This window comes from Mustelus asterias, chromosome 26 (assembly GCF_964213995.1).
Source record: "Mustelus asterias chromosome 26, sMusAst1.hap1.1, whole genome shotgun sequence".
Taxonomy (NCBI): domain Eukaryota; kingdom Metazoa; phylum Chordata; class Chondrichthyes; order Carcharhiniformes; family Triakidae; genus Mustelus; species Mustelus asterias.
In genome coordinates this window covers 33,717,083-33,735,635 of record NC_135826.1, presented here as the reverse complement: position 1 = coordinate 33,735,635, position 18,553 = coordinate 33,717,083, and positions in this window count along the sequence as shown.

The window sequence follows — 18,553 nt, the reverse complement described above, 5'->3', positions numbered from 1 at the left end:
ATCAAGATGTCCAAAGAGCCTACCACAAAGTATTCTTATAGGCAGCCAACCAGGAGATCAAAAACTCAGATACACCTCATCAGAATGAAGCTTAACGGTTATGGGATTTCCTTTCAGCAATGTAAGAGCAGAAAGGGGGAGTTCCCAATAATTGCTGGTGCTGTATGTATGGGAGTGGGGATGTGTGAGCCATGGTGTTCTTCAATGCACAGAACAGACTGATCTAACCCTGTTCCGGGGCAACAACCTCAGCATTTCCCCATTAATCTGAGCTTGCACCAAATCCTGAAGTTGTGTTCAGGTTCAAAGAGGGAATGATGGTGAAAGCTGACTATTGTCAAAAACCTTAAACATTAAAAAGTACGAGATTTCAACAGTATTAAGTGATGTTTATGTATAAATTGTTTGTTGTATAGATTTTTGAATCCATGCCTTGAATGTTGGTACATTACATGGTATTTGGAAAGACAGACAGAAATCTTCCATCATTCTGTATATTTTGGTGGCTGTGCACATGGCGAAGGCTGAGCTTATTCAATGGCAGGTGATTTGCTCCAGAACTCAATGCCGGTTTGAAGGAGTAGCTGCATTTGGGACATGACTCAAGTCGATGGATAATTGCTGAAGCCTCTCAGTAGATTCAGCTTACTTGTCCACCTCTCAGTCACAGTGGATAAAGCATTGGGAGTAGTTGTGTCCTCCATCACTTTCCAATCATTTACGAGTGCATTCCTCAACAGCATTATTTCAATCGAAATACTGCGTACCTGCTACTTTAATGTCTTAAGTGCAAAGAGCATACTATTATGATTGATACGAGACAATTTCAACTGGAAGCGGTGGGCCTGCCTGCCCAGTTTAAAGTCAGGGGTGTCCCCACCTCCATCTGGCTAGTTCAGCAAAGCCAATTTTACAGCCAGCCACCTGGTGTTTTGTCTCAGGTGGAACCATAGCCACCGTTGATGCTGAAGCCTCCCTTTGATAGCTGTTGGCTAATCAGATGGCAGCAGCCCTCTATTCCCAGCAACACCACAAGACGTCATTATCACCATTGGGACTTCAGGCAGCTCCCCCTTCAAGAGGAGCCTTGGAGCCAGATGTGCAGATACATATTTCATGTTGGCTGTATGGGTTGGTCCCAGCGAATGGGGAAGGGACAGATTTTGAGATTTCTTAGGGGGAGTATTGGGGGAGCACACAGTGGTAGAGGGGAGTTACTTGTGGGAGGGCAATGGTGATGGTAGCTCCATTGTTTACAGGGTGTCCTGGGCATCCCTGCCATTGGTAAAATAAGAGCAGCGGTGAGAACAGACCCTTATGAGCCGATTACTTGGCAAATTAAGGGCCTCAATTAGTTTACAAGCAAGCAGGTGCACTAATACTCTGTGTGCCACACCATATGTCCCCCAATATTTTGCCCCTCGCTGCTAGCCCTCTCCCAGGGAGGGTGCAGAGAATTTCAACCCGAATTTCTCTTCCTTTATTGTTGTCTTGAACAAGATACCAATTGGCAAGTCTGTTAATAAGTGTATTGGCTTCGATCTATCAAACTCTGCATTTGTGCCTGCCGTAATATTTCAGGACAGTTGCAATCACCTAAAAGAGGATATTGCATCACATGTGTATCCACAGGTATGTTTTTAAATTTCCAAGTTGATGTCACTTCTTAGAATCCAAGATGTAGGAAGCAGATCAGAGTTCCACATTTATGGTAATTTGAGCATGTTTCAGTTTGTGAGTCAGGTTGTAACATTGTGCAATTCATTTTCTAACCCTATTTTAATTATACCAAGAACAAAGAACAACAGAAATTACAGCACAGGAACAGGCCCTTTGGCCCTCCAAGCCTGCACCGACCATGCTGCCTGACTGAACTAAAACCCCCTCCCCTTCCGGGGACCGTATCCCTCTGTTCACATCCTATTCATGTATTTGTCACGATGCCCATTAAAAGTCATGGTTATTTTACATAATAAATCCAGGTCACTTCAACATATATTGTGGATGCAGTTTGACTTGGAACTTTCAGAGTAATTGTTAATTTCTTACCTGAATGTTACAGACTGACAATTCAGGAATGCTGCATTAACATTGCTGCTGGCATACAGATTATCGAGCTGTAGAAAATAATTTGTTGCATTTTAGTATGATCATGCAATGAAATAGAATATTTTCTTCTCAACTGACACAGATAACAGACTTGCCTTGTCACGAATGTTTCTTGATTCAGCTGTGTACAATGGTGAACTGAGATTTTGTAGATTTGGTGTGAATGGCATGTTGAGCACGGTGAAGGTTACATTAAATTCTTTTGGCTTTGTTCCTTGATTTGGATTGACTGTTATCGGCACGATGGTGGGTTCCACTATAAAACAACAAGACGCAATGCAAAGTGAGGTCAACAAATTTATATCGATTCAAGGAAGGATTATAATCTTTTGGATGAAGTTTTGCTATGAGTGGCGAAGGAACAGCTTTCAAAGCTCACTTCCAGCATTGTTTCCCACAGATCTTTAGTGAACTTCTCAGCAGACATTTCTACTCATCCTCTGTCAGTCTGAATATGGACCCCTCTAGCGAGGATCTCAAGTGTCTATGAGCAGGGAATCAGATTGAAAAATCCTCAAAAAAGCCAATTCAGGATGTAATAAACAGTAAATATACACTGCTTGTCATGAATTTAAATTCCGAGGTTGGCAGTTTAGAGACATTGTATTTGTACTAGGTAATCTAAATGCCACGGATGGCACGGTGACACAATGGTTAGCACTGCTGCCTGACAACACCAGGGACCAGGTTCGATTCCCGGCGTGGCTCACTGTTTGTGCGGAGTCTGTACGTTCTCCCCATATTTGCATGGGCTTCCTCTGGTTCCATATTCCGAAAGACATGCTGGCTGGTGCATTGGCCATGCTAAATTCTCCCTCAGTGTACCTGAACAGGAGCTGGAGTGTGGCGACTAGCGGATTTTTATAGTAACTTCATTGCAGTGTGAATGTCGGCCTAATTGAGACAATAATAACTAAAAACTAAATAAAAAGTTCACACTATAACAGTGATCCCCGTGTTGGCTCCATTGGCAAAGACTGCACAATACCAGATGTTATTTGAACATTATTCTATTCTGTGCAATGGAAGTCAGCATTAACCCTTATCTGTTGCTTTTTTGTGATTCCAAAATCCCAGTGGAATTAAAGGAATGGGAATGGTGCCCCTGATAAGAAGAATTGTGTACTGACCAGCTATTGAAGTGTTTGATGTTGAGGTTGTTGTTACTTCCATTGTTGATGTTTCAGTCGAGATCACTGCAGTTGTTGATGCTGTTGTTCTTGTTGAGGCAACAGCTGATGTAGAGGTTGGTATTGCAGTGAATGGCTGTGTCTTTGCAGTATAAGTCTCCATTGTTGCTGTTATGAAAGTAGGTTTGAGATTTCATGAGGTATGCAAAATACATGGAACATCCAAACATTTATTGCCAAAGTCACCATCTTAGATATAATGTAACATAGCCACGTTGCAAATATTATTCACCAAGTGTCTTTTGGGTAATATTCTACCTGTGTAATTGTCGGCAAATTCATACTACAGTACTTTGTTACATGATTTATTTCTGAAGTTGTCGCGGATTTAAAATTAATCAGAAAGGCACAATTCACAAGAGGGCATTCATACTCACCACTTGTTGAAGGGATTGAGGTTGCGCGTGTGGTTGCTTCAGTTGTAGATGCTTTACTGGAGCTCACTGTTGCAATTGGTGCTGTTGTACTTGTTGAAGCGGGAACTGTTGTTGAAGTCAGTGTTGCCACGGAGGTCTGTGTGTTGGCTATTGATGTTTCTGCTGCTGTGATTAAAATGGATGTATATTGTTATTGAGTGAAATAATAAGCTGTGTGAGCTTAAGAGCACTCGAGCACATTGGCTGAAGCATTGAGCTCCAAAATGGCAGTGTCGTGGTCAAATCAGTGTAGCATGCTAATGAATGTCATTGTATGCTTACTCTGCATGCTTCTGGTGCTCATTCACTATACACACACTGACACATGCAGCTTGATGACATTCAGTAACATTGACTGTCAACACTGATTTGCATTGATACACGCTCAAAATCTGGATATTTCAAACCAAATGGACAGAGCAGGAGCATCCAATTCAGCCTAACTGGTCGATGCAGTTTTTATACTCCAAACAAGTTTCCTCTCATTGCTTACTTCTTTCTGCTTGACTCTGATATCCCTCTATTCCCTTCTTCTTCAATACCTGAAATCCCACTCTCTGATATTTTAGTAGAGTTTTAAAACAGATTAATTTTGAATGGTTTAACCTTTCTGCTAAAAAGAAGTTTCCGTTGTCGATGTTTAATATTTAGTCACTAAAACCCTACATTATCATCCCCTGACAAATCTTTTTATAATCTGGGGAATATGATCAAAATTACAGTTGTGTGTGATATTTCTTTTTCTGCACAAATCATTTCATAATTAATCCAGGAATATATTTCATTTTATTACAGAGTGTTTTTAACAAGGTGGAATTGGAGGGAACTGATGAGATGTAGACTTTTTTTGGCATTAATGGACATTTTGTCCATTAAGAATGTATAATTGTTCTGTTATAATTGAAGTAAATATAGAGGCAGCTGAGTTAAAAATCTAGTTGCTCAGGGTAATCTGTGGTGTTACTGAGGGAATGATTTATCCATCCCCAGACTTCACCTTTGATTCCCATGTTACTCATCCACCAGAACTTCCAGCAATCGGAATTTCAATTTCTGAATTTTAAATGTTTTAACAATCTGATTCCAGCCAATCATGTTTTAGCATCCAGCTTATTCCAATAAAAAGGAAGAAAAAAGGAAATGTTTGCATTTGTGCAGCACCTTTCATAACTATCAGACTTCCTGAAGCACTTTGCAGACAATGAACTATTTGAAGTCTGGCCATTCTTGTCACTGAGGAGAAGCACATGCAGCAATGTGACCATGAGCAGATCACTGGCGTTTTGTGGTGGTGGTTGAAGGACAACTTCCCGCTCTTTTTCAAAACAGTGTGTGGAATCTTTTACGTCCAATGGAGAGGCTGCAACTCCAACAGTGCAGCACTGCACTGGAGTGTCAGTGTAGATTGTTACGCTTGAGTCCTGCAATGAAATTTGAACCCGCATGCTTCCGAGGCAGAGATGTGAGTGCCACCAACTGACCCACTGCTCACACAACAGTGAAGGTTTGAGGTGGTGTGTTAATTCAAGCAGCATCCTAAACAAATTGCCAAGAATGTGCTTCCAGTTTCACTATCAGACAGAGGATACCTTCCCACTACAATTCTTTACTCAGGTCTGACGATTGTTAAGATTACACAAGAAACTGACTCACTGCTACATTTGTATGGGTATTAAACCACCATATTAAATGAATAGAGGTAGTTATCATACACTGAAGAAGAGTCACTTGGACTCAAAACGTTAACTTTATTTCTCTCTCCAGAGACGCTGCCAGACCTGCTGAAACCTTTCAGCAATTTCTGTTTTTGTTTCCGATTTCCAGCATCTGTAGTATTTTGCTTTAATTTTAGTTATCATACTTACTGGTTAAGGCAGTTGATTCATGGTAACCTAAAGAAAAGCAAATATATTTGGAAAGTTAACTCAAGCTGGTTAAAATACTTCCTTTTAAAATTGGATTTAATCACATGAGTTTCATATCAATTAAACCAGTGTCAGAAACATATGATGACTTGGATAAGACACTTCACACCTTGTAAGAGATTAAACGTTTTGAAAATGCTAAAATGGATGTTGCAATAATTTGTGTATCTGTTATTTCCTTTGGGTTACACACAAATAAGCAGGAATCCACTGAGAAATAATTTGGAGTCAACTAATCAGGAGTGAGTGAGAGTGATTTGACTGAGAGGCAACAGACCGTGTGGAGAAAGCCGAGTGGCAGAGAACCAGTAGACCAGGATATAAAAATATGGAAGGCAGGTCCAGGGTTGCGACTGAGCCAAGTGATTAGTGGAGGGGGCATTGTTTGTAAGGAGAATTTTGATGATATAGGCAGTATCCTATTGCTGTGTCATAAAGTTTCAACTGATTACAGTAAAAGTAAATAGCTATTTCATTAAAATGAGCAGATACCATTGACGTAGAGTTTGTTGGTGTCCAGTGAATATGTTCCTAAGGTCATGATGCCCTGCGTGTTGTCTCGGAATTCATGGTAGAGTAGAACTTCATCAACTGGCTGGGCAGCGTTCCTTTTGAAAGTGCAGATTGTCTCAACTGTACTGTTGCCATCACTTGCAGGTCTGCCATATATAAATACCAGGCGGTTAATTAGTTTCAAAATATTAAGCATAACTCTGAATCATTGAATTGTCTGATGTTTGCAGACAGCAGTGAAGGGAGAATCTCTGAGCTCGTAGAAAACCTCACTGAGAGGTCCCACAATCTCAGTGGCAAAAACCGACACATTTCTCAATCTGCAGTTGTTGGTACCATTAGTTAATGGGGGCTCCTGGTGCCAATGTCATCAAGATGTCCAAAGAGCCTACCACAAAGTATTCTTATCGACAGCCAACCAGGAGATCAAAAACTCAGATACACCTCATCAGAATGAAGCTTAACGGTTATGGGATTTCCTTTCAGCAATGTAAGAGCAGAAAGGGGGAGTTCCTAATAATTGCTGGTGCTGTATGTATGGGAGTGGGGATGTGTGAGCCATGGTGTTCTTCAATGCACAGAACAGACTGATCTAACCCTGTTCCGGGGCAACAACCTCAGCATTTCCCCATTAATCTGAGCTTGCACCAAATCCTGAAGTTGTGTTCAGGTTCAAAGAGGGAATGATGGTGAAAGCTGACTATTGTCAAAAACCTTAAACATTAAAAAGTACGAGATTTCAACAGTATTAAGTGATGTTTATGTATAAATTGTTTGTTGTATAGATTTTTGAATCCATGCCTTGAATGTTGGTACATTACATGGTATTTGGAAAGACAGACAGAAATCTTCCATCATTCTGTATATTTTGGTGGCTGTGCACATGGCGAAGGCTGAGCTTATTCAATGGCAGGTGATTTGCTCCAGAACTCAATGCCGGTTTGAAGGAGTAGCTGCATTTGGGACATGACTCAAGTCGATGGATAATTGCTGAAGCCTCTCAGTTGATTCAGCTTACTTGTCCACCTCTCAGTCACAGTGGATAAAGCATTGGGAGTAGTTGTGTCCTCCATCACTTTCCAATCATTTACGAGTGCATTCCTCAACAGCATTATTTCAATCGAAATACTGTGTACCTGCTACTTTAATGTCTTAAGTGCAAAGAGCATACTATTATGATTGATACGAGACAATTTCAACTGGAAGCGGTGGGCCTGCCTGCCCAGTTTAAAGTCAGGGGTGTCCCCACCTCCATCTGGCTAGTTCAGCAAAGCCAATTTTACAGCCAGCCACCTGGTGTTTTGTCTCAGGTGGAACCATAGCCACCGTTGATGCTGAAGCCTCCCTTTGATAGCTGTTGGCTAATCAGATGGCAGCAGCCCTCTATTCCCAGCAACACCACAAGACGTCATTATCACCATTGGGACTTCAGGCAGCTCCCCCTTCAAGAGGAGCCTTGGAGCCAGATGTGCAGATACATATTTCATGTTGGCTGTATGGGTTGGTCCCAGCGAATGGGGAAGGGACAGATTTTAAGATTTCTTAGGGGGAGTATTGGGGGAGCACACAGTGGTAGAGGGGAGTTACTTGTGGGAGGGCAATGGTGATGGTAGCTCCATTGTTTACAGGGTGTCCTGGGCATCCCTGCCATTGGTAAAATAAGAGCAGCGGTGAGAACAGACCCTTATGAGCCGATTACTTGGCAAATTAAGGGCCTCAATTAGTTTACAAGCAAGCAGGTGCACTAATACTCTGTGTGCCACACCATATGTCCCCCAATATTTTGCCCCTCGCTGCTAGCCCTCTCCCAGGGAGGGTGCAGAGAATTCCAACCCTAATTTCTCTTCCTTTATTGTTGTCTTGAACAAGATACCAATTGGCAAGTCTGTTAATAAGTGTATTGGCTTCGATCTATCAAACTCTGCATTTGTGCCTGCCGTAATATTTCAGGACAGTTGCAATCACCTAAAAGAGGATATTGCATCACATGTGTATCCACAGGTATGTTTTTAAATTTCCAAGTTGATGTCACTTCTTAGAATCCAAGATGTAGGAAGCAGATCAGAGTTCCACATTTATGGTAATTTGAGCATGTTTCAGTTTGTGAGTCAGGTTGTAACATTGTGCAATTCATTTTCTAACCCTATTTTAATTATACCAAGAACAAAGGACAACAGAAATTACAGCACAGGAACAGGCCCTTTGGCCCTCCAAGCCTGCACCGACCATGCTGCCTGACTGAACTAAAACCCCCTCCCCTTCCGGGGACCGTATCCCTCTGTTCACATCCTATTCATGTCTTTGTCACGATGCCCATTAAAAGTCATGGTTATTTTACATAATTAACCCAGGTCACTTCAACATATATTGTGGATGCAGTTTGACTTGGAACTTTCAGAGTAATTGTTAATTTCTTACCTGAATGTTACAGACTGACAATTCAGGAATGCTGCATTAACATTGCTGCTGGCATACAGATTATCGAGCTGTAGAAAATAATTTGTTGCATTTTAGTATGATCATGCAATGAAATAGAATATTTTCTTCTCAACTGACACAGATAACAGACTTGCCTTGTCACGAATGTTTCTTGATTCAGCTGTGTACAATGGTGAACTGAGATTTTGTAAATTTGGTGTGAATGGCATGTTGAGCACGGTGAAGGTTACATTAAATTCTTTTGGCTTTGTTCCTTGATTTGGATTGACTGTTATCGGCACGATGGTGGGTTCCACTATAAAACAACAAGACGCAATGCAAAGTGAGGTCAACAAATTTATATCGATTCAAGGAAGGATTATAATCTTTTGGATGAAGTTTTGCTATGAGTGGCGAAGGAACAGCTTTCAAAGCTCACTTCCAGCATTGTTTCCCACAGATCTTTAGTGAACTTCTCAGCAGACATTTCTACTCATCCTCTGTCAGTCTGAATATGGACCCCTCTATCGAGGATCTCAAGTTTCTATGAGCAGGGAATCAGATTGAAAAATCCTCAAAAAAGCCAATTCAGGATGTAATAAACAGTAAATATACACTGCTTGTCATGAATTTAAATTCCGAGGTTGGCAGTTTAGAGACATTGTATTTGTACTAGGTAATCTAAATGCCACGGATGGCACGGTGACACAATGGTTAGCACTGCTGCCTGACAACACCAGGGACCAGGTTCGATTCCCGGTGTGGCTCACTGTTTGTGCGGAGTCTGTACGTTCTCCCCATATTTGCATGGGCTTCCTCTGGTTTCAACCCATATTCCGAAAGACATGCTGGCTGGTGCATTGGCCATGCTAAATTCTCCCTCAGTGTACCTGAACAGGAGCTGGAGTGTGGCGACTAGTGGATTTTTATAGTAACTTCATTGCAGTGTGAATGTCGGCCTAATTGAGACAATAATAACTAAAAACTAAATAAAAAGTTCACACTATAACAGTGATCCCCGTGTTGGCTCCATTGGCAAAGACTGCACAATACCAGATGTTATTTGAACATTATTCTATTCTGTGCAATGGAAGTCAGCATTAACCCTTATCTGTTGCTTTTTTGTGATTCCAAAATCCCAGTGGAATTAAAGGAATGGGAATGGTGCCCCTGATAAGAAGAATTGTGTACTGACCAGCTATTGAAGTGTTTGATGTTGAGGTTGTTGTTACTTCCATTGTTGATGTTTCAGTCGAGATCACTGCAGTTGTTGATGCTGTTGTTCTTGTTGAGGCAACAGCTGACGTAGAGGTTGGTATTGCAGTGAATGGCTGTGTCTTTGCAGTATAAGTCTCCATTGTTGCTGTTATGAAAGTAGGTTTGAGATTTCATGAGGTATGCAAAATACATGGAACATCCAAACATTTATTGCCAAAGTCACCATCTTAGATATAATGTAACATAGCCACGTTGCAAATATTATTCACCAAGTGTCTTTTGGGTAATATTCTACCTGTGTAATTGTCGGCAAATTCATACTACAGTACTTTGTTACATGATTTATTTCTGAAGTTGTCGCGGATTTAAAATTAATCAGAAAGGCACAATTCACAAGAGGGCATTCATACTCACCACTTGTTGAAGGGATTGAGGTTGCGCGTGTGGTTGCTTCAGTTGTAGATGCTTTACTGGAGCTCACTGTTGCAATTGGTGCTGTTGTACTTGTTGAAGCGGGAACTGTTGTTGAAGTCAGTGTTGCCACGGAGGTCTGTGTGTTGGCTATTGATGTTTCTGCTGCTGTGATTAAAATGGATGTATGTTGTTATTGAGTGAAATAATAAGCTGTGTGAGCTTAAGAGCACTCGAGCACATTGGCTGAAGCATTGAGCTCCAAAATGGCAGTGTCGTGGTCAAATCAGTGTAGCATGCTAATGAATGTCATTGTATGCTTACTCTGCATGCTTCTGGTGGTCATTCATTATACACACTGACACATGCAGCTTGATGACATTCAGTAACATTGACTGTCAACACTGTTTTGCATTGATACACGCTCAAAATCTGGATATTTCAAACCAAATGGACAGAGCAGGAGCATCCAATTCAGCCTAACTGGTCGATGCAGTTTTTATACTCCAAACAAGTTTCCTCTCATTGCTTACTTCTTTCTGCTTGACTCTGATATCCCTCTATTCCCTTCTTCTTCAATACCTGAAATCCCACTCTCTGATATTTTAGTAGAGTTTTAAAACAGATTAATTTTGAATGGTTTAACCTTTCTGCTAAAAAGAAGTTTCCGTTGTCGATGTTTAATATTTAGTCACTAAAACCATACATTATCATCCCCTGACAAATCTTTTTATAATCTGGGGAATATGATCAAAATTACAGTTGTGTGTGATATTTCTTTTTCTGCACAAATCATTTCATAATTAATCCAGGAATATATTTCATTTTATTACAGAGTGTTTTTAACAAGGTGGAATTGGAGGGAACTGATGAGATGTAGACTTTTTTTGGCATTAATGGACATTTTGTCCATTAAGAATGTATAATTGTTCTGTTATAATTGAAGTAAATATAGAGGCAGCTGAGTTAAAAATCTAGTTGCTCAGGGTAATCTGTGGTGTTACTGAGGGAATGATTTATCCATCCCCAGACTTCACCTTTGATTCCCATGTTACTCATCCACCAGAACTTCCAGCAATCGGAATTTCAATTTCTGAATTTTAAATGTTTTAACAATCTGATTCCAGCCAATCATGTTTTAGCATCCAGCTTATTCCAATAAAAAGGAAGAAAAAAGGAAATGTTTGCATTTGTGCAGCACCTTTCATAACTATCAGACTTCCTGAAGCACTTTGCAGACAATGAACTATTTGAAGTCTGGCCATTCTTGTCACTGAGGAGAAGCACATGCAGCAATGTGACCATGAGCAGATCACTGGCGTTTTGTGGTGGTGGTTGAAGGACAACTTCCCGCTCTTTTTCAAAACAGTGTGTGGAATCTTTTACGTCCAATGGAGAGGCTGCAACTCCAACAGTGCAGCACTCCACTGGAGTGTCAGTGTAGATTGTCACGCTTGAGTCCTGCAATGAAACTTGAACCCACATGCTTCCGAGGCAGAGATGTGAGTGCCACCAACTGACCCACTGCTCACACAACAGTGAAGGTTTGAGGTGGTGTGTTAATTCAAGCAGCATCCTAAACAAATTGCCAAGAATGTGCTTCCAGTTTCACTTTCAGACAGAGGATACCTTCCCACTACAATTCTTTACTCAGGTCTGACGATTGTTAAGATTACACAAGAAACTGACTCACTGCTACATTTGTATGGGTATTAAACCACCATATTAAATGAATAGAGGTAGTTATCATACACTGAAGAAGAGTCACTTGGACTCAAAACGTTAACTTTATTTCTCTCTCCAGAGACGCTGCCAGACCTGCTGAAACCTTTCAGCAATTTCTGTTTTTGTTTCCGATTTCCAGCATCTGTAGTATTTTGCTTTAATTTTAGTTATCATACTTACTGGTTAAGGCAGTTGATTCATGGTAACCTAAAGAAAAGCAAATATATTTGGAAAGTTAACTCAAGCTGGTTAAAATACTTCCTTTTAAAATTGGATTTAATCACATGAGTTTCATATCAATTAAACCAGTGTCAGAAACATATGATGACTTGGATAAGACACTTCACACCTTGTAAGAGATTAAACGTTTTGAAAATGCTAAAATGGATGTTGCAATAATTTGTGTATCTGTTATTTCCTTTGGGTTACACACAAATAAGCAGGAATCCACTGAGAAATAATTTGGAGTCAACTAATCAGGAGTGAATGAGAGTGATTTGACTGAGAGGCAACAGACCGTGTGGAGAAAGCCGAGTGGCAGAGAACCAGTAGACCAGGATATAAAAATATGGAAGGCAGGTCCAGGGTTGCGACTGAGCCAAGTGATTAGTGGAGGGGGCATTGTTTGTAAGGAGAATTTTGATGATATAGGCAGTATCCTATTGCTGTGTCATAAAGTTTCAACTGATTACAGTAAAAGTAAATAGCTATTTCATTAAAATGAGCAGATACCATTGACGTAGAGTTTGTTGGTGTCCAGTGAATATGTTCCTAAGGTCATGATGCCCTGCGTGTTGTCTCGGAATTCATGGTAGAGTAGAACTTCATCAACTGGCTGGGCAGCGTTCCTTTTGAAAGTGCAGATTGTCTCAACTGTACTGTTGCCATCACTTGCAGGTCTGCCATATATAAATACCAGGCGGTTAATTAGTTTCAAAATATTAAGCATAACTCCGAATCATTGAATTGTCTGATGTTTGCAGACAGCAGTGAAGGGAGAATCTCTGAGCTCGTAGAAAACCTCACTGAGAGGTCCCACAATCTCAGTGGCAAAAACCGACACATTTCTCAATCTGCAGTTGTTGGTACCATTAGTTAATGGGGGCTCCTGGTGCCAGTGTCATCAAGATGTCCAAAGAGCCTACCACAAAGTATTCTTATCGACAGCCAACCAGGAGATCAAAAACTCAGATACACCTCATCAGAATGAAGCTTAACGGTTATGGGATTTCCTTTCAGCAATGTAAGAGCAGAAAGGGGGAGTTCCCAATAATTGCTGGTGCTGTATGTATGGGAGTGGGGATGTGTGAGCCATGGTGTTCTTCAATGCACAGAACAGACTGATCTAACCCTGTTCCGGGGCAACAACCTCAGCATTTCCCCATTAATCTGAGCTTGCACCAAATCCTGAAGTTGTGTTCAGGTTCAAAGAGGGAATGATGGTGAAAGCTGACTATTGTCAAAAACCTTAAACATTAAAAAGTACGAGCTTTCAACAGTATTAAGTGATGTTTATGTATAAATTGTTTGTTGTATAGATTTTTGAATCCATGCCTTGAATGTTGGTACATTACATGGTATTTGGAAAGACAGACAGAAATCTTCCATCATTCTGTATATTTTGGTGGCTGTGCACATGGCGAAGGCTGAGCTTATTCAATGGCAGGTGATTTGCTCCAGAACTCAATGCCGGTTTGAAGGAGTAGCTGCATTTGGGACATGACTCAAGTCGATGGATAATTGCTGAAGCCTCTCAGTAGATTCAGCTTACTTGTCCACCTCTCAGTCACAGTGGATAAAGCATTGGGAGTAGTTGTGTCCTCCATCACTTTCCAATCATTTACGAGTGCATTCCTCAACAGCATTATTTCAATCGAAATACTGCGTACCTGCTACTTTAATGTCTTAAGTGCAAAGAGCATACTATTATGATTGATACGAGACAATTTCAACTGGAAGCGGTGGGCCTGCCTGCCCAGTTTAAAGTCAGGGGTGTCCCCACCTCCATCTGGCTAGTTCAGCAAAGCCAATTTTACAGCCAGCCACCTGGTGTTTTGTCTCAGGTGGAACCATAGCCACCGTTGATGCTGAAGCCTCCCTTTGATAGCTGTTGGCTAATCAGATGGCAGCAGCCCTCTATTCCCAGCAACACCACAAGACGTCATTATCACCATTGGGACTTCAGGCAGCTCCCCCTTCAAGAGGAGCCTTGGAGCCAGATGTGCAGATACATATTTCATGTTGGCTGTATGGGTTGGTCCCAGCGAATGGGGAAGGGACAGATTTTGAGATTTCTTAGGGGGAGTATTGGGGGAGCACACAGTGGTAGAGGGGAGTTACTTGTGGGAGGGCAATGGTGATGGTAGCTCCATTGTTTACAGGGTGTCCTGGGCATCCCTGCCATTGGTAAAATAAGAGCAGCGGTGAGAACAGACCCTTATGAGCCGATTACTTGGCAAATTAAGGGCCTCAATTAGTTTACAAGCAAGCAGGTGCACTAATACTCTGTGTGCCACACCATATGTCCCCCAATATTTTGCCCCTCGCTGCTAGCCCTCTCCCAGGGAGGGTGCAGAGAATTTCAACCCGAATTTCTCTTCCTTTATTGTTGTCTTCAACAAGATACCAATTGGCAAGTCTGTTAATAAGTGTATTGGCTTCGATCTATCAAACTCTGCATTTGTGCCTGCCGTAATATTTCAGGACAGTTGCAATCACCTAAAAGAGGATATTGCATCACATGTGTATCCACAGGTATGTTTTTAAATTTCCAAGTTGATGTCACTTCTTAGAATCCAAGATGTAGGAAGCAGATCAGAGTTCCACATTTATGGTAATTTGAGCATGTTTCAGTTTGTGAGTCAGGTTGTAACATTGTGCAATTCATTTTCTAACCCTATTTTAATTATACCAAGAACAAAGAACAACAGAAATTACAGCACAGGAACAGGCCCTTTGGCCCTCCAAGCCTGCACCGACCATGCTGCCTGACTGAACTAAAACCCCCTCCCCTTCCGGGGACCGTATCCCTCTGTTCACATCCTATTCATGTATTTGTCACGATGCCCATTAAAAGTCATGGTTATTTTACATAATAAATCCAGGTCACTTCAACATATATTGTGGATGCAGTTTGACTTGGAACTTTCAGAGTAATTGTTAATTTCTTACCTGAATGTTACAGACTGACAATTCAGGAATGCTGCATTAACATTGCTGCTGGCATACAGATTATCGAGCTGTAGAAAATAATTTGTTGCATTTTAGTATGATCATGCAATGAAATAGAATATTTTCTTCTCAACTGACACAGATAACAGACTTGCCTTGTCACGAATGTTTCTTGATTCAGCTGTGTACAATGGTGAACTGAGATTTTGTAGATTTGGTGTGAATGGCATGTTGAGCACGGTGAAGGTTACATTAAATTCTTTTGGCTTTGTTCCTTGATTTGGATTGACTGTTATCGGCACGATGGTGGGTTCCACTATAAAACAACAAGACGCAATGCAAAGTGAGGTCAACAAATTTATATCGATTCAAGGAAGGATTATAATCTTTTGGATGAAGTTTTGCTATGAGTGGCGAAGGAACAGCTTTCAAAGCTCACTTCCAGCATTGTTTCCCACAGATCTTTAGTGAACTTCTCAGCAGACATTTCTACTCATCCTCTGTCAGTCTGAATATGGACCCCTCTAGCGAGGATCTCAAGTGTCTATGAGCAGGGAATCAGATTGAAAAATCCTCAAAAAAGCCAATTCAGGATGTAATAAACAGTAAATATACACTGCTTGTCATGAATTTAAATTCCGAGGTTGGCAGTTTAGAGACATTGTATTTGTACTAGGTAATCTAAATGCCACGGATGGCACGGTGACACAATGGCTAGCACTGCTGCCTGACAACACCAGGGACCAGGTTCGATTCCCGGCGTGGCTCACTGTTTGTGCGGAGTCTGTACGTTCTCCCCATATTTGCATGGGCTTCCTCTGGTTCCATATTCCGAAAGACATGCTGGCTGGTGCATTGGCCATGCTAAATTCTCCCTCAGTGTACCTGAACAGGAGCTGGAGTGTGGCGACTAGCGGATTTTTATAGTAACTTCATTGCAGTGTGAATGTCGGCCTAATTGAGACAATAATAACTAAAAACTAAATAAAAAGTTCACACTATAACAGTGATCCCCGTGTTGGCTCCATTGGCAAAGACTGCACAATACCAGATGTTATTTGAACATTATTCTATTCTGTGCAATGGAAGTCAGCATTAACCCTTATCTGTTGCTTTTTTGTGATTCCAAAATCCCAGTGGAATTAAAGGAATGGGAATGGTGCCCCTGATAAGAAGAATTGTGTACTGACCAGCTATTGAAGTGTTTGATGTTGAGGTTGTTGTTACTTCCATTGTTGATGTTTCAGTCGAGATCACTGCAGTTGTTGATGCTGTTGTTCTTGTTGAGGCAACAGCTGATGTAGAGGTTGGTATTGCAGTGAATGGCTGTGTCTTTGCAGTATAAGTCTCCATTGTTGCTGTTATGAAAGTAGGTTTGAGATTTCATGAGGTATGCAAAATACATGGAACATCCAAACATTTATTGCCAAAGTCACCATCTTAGATATAATGTAACATAGCCACGTTGCAAATATTATTCACCAAGTGTCTTTTGGGTAATATTCTACCTGTGTAATTGTCGGCAAATTCATACTACAGTACTTTGTTACATGATTTATTTCTGAAGTTGTCGCGGATTTAAAATTAATCAGAAAGGCACAATTCACAAGAGGGCATTCATACTCACCACTTGTTGAAGGGATTGAGGTTGCGCGTGTGGTTGCTTCAGTTGTAGATGCTTTACTGGAGCTCACTGTTGCAATTGGTGCTGTTGTACTTGTTGAAGCGGGAACTGTTGTTGAAGTCAGTGTTGCCACGGAGGTCTGTGTGTTGGCTATTGATGTTTCTGCTGCTGTGATTAAAATGGATGTATATTGTTATTGAGTGAAATAATAAGCTGTGTGAGCTTAAGAGCACTCGAGCACATTGGCTGAAGCATTGAGCTCCAAAATGGCAGTGTCGTGGTCAAATCAGTGTAGCATGCTAATGAATGTCATTGTATGCTTACTCTGCATGCTTCTGGTGCTCATTCACTATACACACACTGACACATGCAGCTTGATGACATTCAGTAACATTGACTGTCAACACTGATTTGCATTGATACACGCTCAAAATCTGGATATTTCAAACCAAATGGACAGAGCAGGAGCATCCAATTCAGCCTAACTGGTCGATGCAGTTTTTATACTCCAAACAAGTTTCCTCTCATTGCTTACTTCTTTCTGCTTGACTCTGATATCCCTCTATTCCCTTCTTCTTCAATACCTGAAATCCCACTCTCTGATATTTTAGTAGAGTTTTAAAACAGATTAATTTTGAATGGTTTAACCTTTCTGCTAAAAAGAAGTTTCCGTTGTCGATGTTTAATATTTAGTCACTAAAACCCTACATTATCATCCCCTGACAAATCTTTTTATAATCTGGGGAATATGATCAAAATTACAGTTGTGTGTGATATTTCTTTTTCTGCACAAATCATTTCATAATTAATCCAGGAATATATTTCATTTTATTACAGAGTGTTTTTAACAAGGTGGAATTGGAGGGAACTGATGAGATGTAGACTTTTTTTGGCATTAATGGACATTTTGTCCATTAAGAATGTATAATTGTTCTGTTATAATTGAAGTAAATATAGAGGCAGCTGAGTTAAAAATCTAGTTGCTCAGGGTAATCTGTGGTGTTACTGAGGGAATGATTTATCCATCCCCAGACTTCACCTTTGATTCCCATGTTACTCATCCACCAGAACTTCCAGCAATCGGAATTTCAATTTCTGAATTTTAAATGTTTTAACAATCTGATTCCAGCCAATCATGTTTTAGCATCCAGCTTATTCCAATAAAAAGGAAGAAAAAAGGAAATGTTTGCATTTGTGCAGCACCTTTCATAACTATCAGACTTCCTGAAGCACTTTGCAGACAATGAACTATTTGAAGTCTGGCCATTCTTGTCACTGAGGAGAAGCACATGCAGCAATGTGACCATGAGCAGATCACTGGCGTTTTGTGGTGGTGGTTGAAGGACAACTTCCCGCTCTTTTTCAAAACAGTGTGTGGAATCTTTTACGTCCAATGGAGAGGCTGCAACTCCAACAGTGCAGCACTCCACTGGAGTGTCAGTGTAGATTGTCACGCTTGAGTCCTGCAATGAAACTTGAACCCACATGCTTCCGAGGCAGAGATGTGAGTGCCACCAACTGACCCACTGCTCACACAACAGTGAAGGTTTGAGGTGGTGTGTTAATTCAAGCAGCATCCTAAACAAATTGCCAAGAATGTGCTTCCAGTTTCACTATCAGACAGAGGATACCTTCCCACTACAATTCTTTACTCAGGTCTGACGATTGTTAAGATTACACAAGAAACTGACTCACTGCTACATTTGTATGGGTATTAAACCACCATATTAAATGAATAGAGGTAGTTATCATACACTGAAGAAGAGTCACTTGGACTCAAAACGTTAACTTTATTTCTCTCTCCAGAGACGCTGCCAGACCTGCTGAAACCTT